Raw genomic sequence first — 3,016 nt, 5'->3', positions numbered from 1 at the left:
GTTAACACATTTGCAGGTTGGGAGGATTTAGACGTGGTATCTTTGGGGAGCCATCGTTCTGCGTTCCGTGGGTAAGGAAAGCTTTAAATAATGTAGAGTATCTTGGGCCAGAAAGTCAAGAAATGCTCAATAAATGATCTGGGCATGTCACTAGAACCCCAGGAGCAGGTGCGAAGGGACTTGGATTAGTCTGCTCAGGCTGCCATAACAAATTATCAGAGACCGGGTGACTGACACAACAGAGATTCATTTTTTCGTAGCTCTGGAGGATGCAAGTCCAAGATCTCGGTGTCAGGTTTTGGTCGCTCCTGAGGCCTCCCTCTTCAGCTTGCTGCTGATCACCGTCTCTCTGGGTTCTCACAGGGCCTCTCCTCTGTGCATGCACAGGGCGGTGGGGAGGGGGGAGAAAGAGAGAATTTCTGGTGCCGCTTCTTCTGTTTTCTTTTTTCCTTTTTGAAAGGAGGCAGTATCGCTTGCTGGGCGCAGTTAAGGGGTAGCAGTACAGTGAAGCCCTTATGAGTACAGAGGACACCACTGTCCAGGGAACCTTGCCTGGGGATGTGTAGGACCCCACAGCTGCCTGAGACCAGCCATTCCTCAGCCACTGTGTCTTCAAACTCATCTGCATTAAACTTGGTAAAGCTCCCACTTCTCTGCGATAGAGATCTTCTGGTGGTCAAGGAACTTGAATTTGGCTCTGCCTAAGGCCTTAATCTTGTGGCTTTTGTTCTGTAGCTTGGTGCAGATGGACAGGATGACCTGGCCACTTCCCAAAGGCACCTCACACCCATCTGGAATCTAGAATGGGAACAGCATGAGACCAGAGATGTGGACGTCCGCTGGGAAGGGCTGTCTCCAAAGCCCCTTAGAGCAACCCATACCAACAGGCTGGCACACGGCCAAGGAGGCTGCTGTTTGCAGCCATCACACACTGGGTTCCTTCAAGGAAGGGAGCCTGGCTGGCCTAACTGGTTGCAGTTTTCCTCTTACAATGGATGATACCAATGCTATTGGATTAGGGTGCCAGCCTATGACTTCCTTTAACACTAATGGTCTCCATAAAGGCCTTATCTTCAACTATGGTCACATTGATGGTTAAAGTTCCAACACATGAATTTGGGAGGATGCACTTCAGTCCACGACAGGCCTCCCATCTGGTTTGTGGTCTGAGTCCTACTGTGTAAGCAAAGGAAGGTCAGCACAGCTCCCTGGATGTCAGATGTGGAGGGTGAAATGGGTGTGTTACCCTAACTTACAGATGACCTTTACTTCGTGTTGCTTGAGGGACTGAAAGTGAGCAATTCTATTGGGATAGATGTCACACGGGTTTATTATTTGACCCATTTCTCCTGCTAATTTCATGGGACAAAAATAATTGGATTTGGGTGGAGTGAGTGAACCTACTTGGGAGGTCTCAATGCTGCAAGTCAGCACAGGCTTCTCCCCGGCTGGGAAGGAGCTGGTCTTCCAAGTCATGTCAAAATCTTGAAGCACAGTTCAACCCACAGGACCCCCCACAGGTAGGGCTGCCTCCATGGGCAGCTGGTCATCTTCTCAATGCCCCATTTCAGCCCCAAGCCCAGTCTAAAGAGAGTCCCAGGTTACTGTAAAAACAGACTGAGAAAAATGGAGCAGAAGCCTAGACTTACTAAGAAATAATGCCATTCACTTGTCTTCCTTCCTGTTTTCTTTCCTGTTACAAAATGTGGAGAAAATCATCTGGAACCACAAGATAATTACAAATTTCCTCACTTCCGTCCAGTGTTTCCCACGTGTCCATTCCTACCTGTCACCTCCATCCCGGTATGCAGGCAGTTCTATGCTCTGCTTGTTGCCCTGAACCTTAGAGAAAGAACGGACTAGGTTGCATGGTAGTTTAAAGACATACCTGTTCCTACCTGCCACTTCCCTCATGGAGAGGAGGTGTCTACGCTCCATATTCATGAATCCAGGGGTGACTTGGTGGTGACTCTGTAACCAACAGAAGGCAGCAGAATTGATGCAGAGTAACTTTCAAAACTGACTCAGAGAGGATCTGCAGCTTCTGCGAGCTCTCCGGGGGGACCAGCACTGTGTGAGAAGGCCAAGCGTCCTGAGACGGCTGCGCAGGGGAGTCCACTGGCGGACACTGATGGACAGCACAGCCCAGATCACAGCTGACAGCCAGCAGCAGCTCCCGGCTGTGGGGTGAGCCCCCCAGCACATCTCACCCGCTCAGCTCATCAGATGCTTGTGGGTCCCGCTGACACCCCCTGTAGCTGCATGAGTAACCTCAGATGAGAACAGCTCAGCAGAGCCCTTTTCAAATTTCTGATGCCCCAAATTACCAGCAGAATAAAATGATTGTTGGAAGCTACTATGTTTCCCGGCAATTTCTCACACAGCAACACTAACCCAAATGAAATTTGGTAACTGGAAACAAGGGGTTCCTAAAATACAAACCTAAAAGACATGGCATTGGCTTTGAAATTGGACGGCAGGGGAGGGCCGGAGGGGCCTTGGGTCGGTTGGCTGAAAACTGACAGGTCTTGAGAAGGAGGCCAGCAAGGCCTTGAAGTAAGTGAAGGAAATGTTGCAAGGAACAGAAAGGAGATCTTTGTTATAGTGATGTGGTGACAGAAAATCTACCAGATGAACTCTACGATCTAAGAACATTTCCAGGTGAATTTCTTTCTTTTTTTTTTTTTTGGAGGGGGAGAGGGTGATGCTGGGGATTGAACCCAAGGCCTTGTGCATGCCAGGCAAGCGCTCTACCAACTGAGCTATATCCCCAGCCCTTCCAAGTGAAATTTTTAAATTGCCATCCAACTTCTTCTAGCTGCCTGTAAGAAAAGGAGGGCAGAGAGAGGTATAAACAAGATAAACTTTAAAACAACAACAACAAAAAAAAAAACTATCTCATTTTCAATTGAAATTCAAAAGAAGTATAAATCGACTGAGAGGATATTTTTGGCCAGCAAAGGGTTCTTTTTTTTTTTTTTAATTTTTTATTGTTGGTTGTTCAAAACATTACATA

The 3,016-nt window shown here is 47.9% G+C and overlaps 2 non-coding genes across 2 annotated transcripts; both read right to left on the bottom strand.

The window, feature by feature from the left end:
* Nucleotides 1–847: 847 nt before the first annotated feature.
* Nucleotides 848–978, bottom strand: LOC125611011. Its single transcript, XR_007341122.1, has one exon. It is a non-coding gene; the product is annotated as a small nucleolar RNA SNORA70 (small nucleolar RNA).
* Nucleotides 979–2,699: 1,721 nt separating this feature from the next.
* On the bottom strand, nucleotides 2,700–2,772 carry Trnaa-ggc. The gene has a single exon. It is a non-coding gene; the product is annotated as a tRNA-Ala (tRNA).
* Nucleotides 2,773–3,016: the final 244 nt, after the last annotated feature.

Source organism: Marmota marmota, unplaced genomic scaffold (assembly GCF_001458135.2).
Source record: "Marmota marmota marmota unplaced genomic scaffold, marMar, whole genome shotgun sequence".
In the NCBI taxonomy this organism is placed as follows: Eukaryota; Metazoa; Chordata; class Mammalia; order Rodentia; family Sciuridae; genus Marmota; species Marmota marmota.
This window is presented reverse-complemented; position numbering and strand designations above follow the sequence as displayed.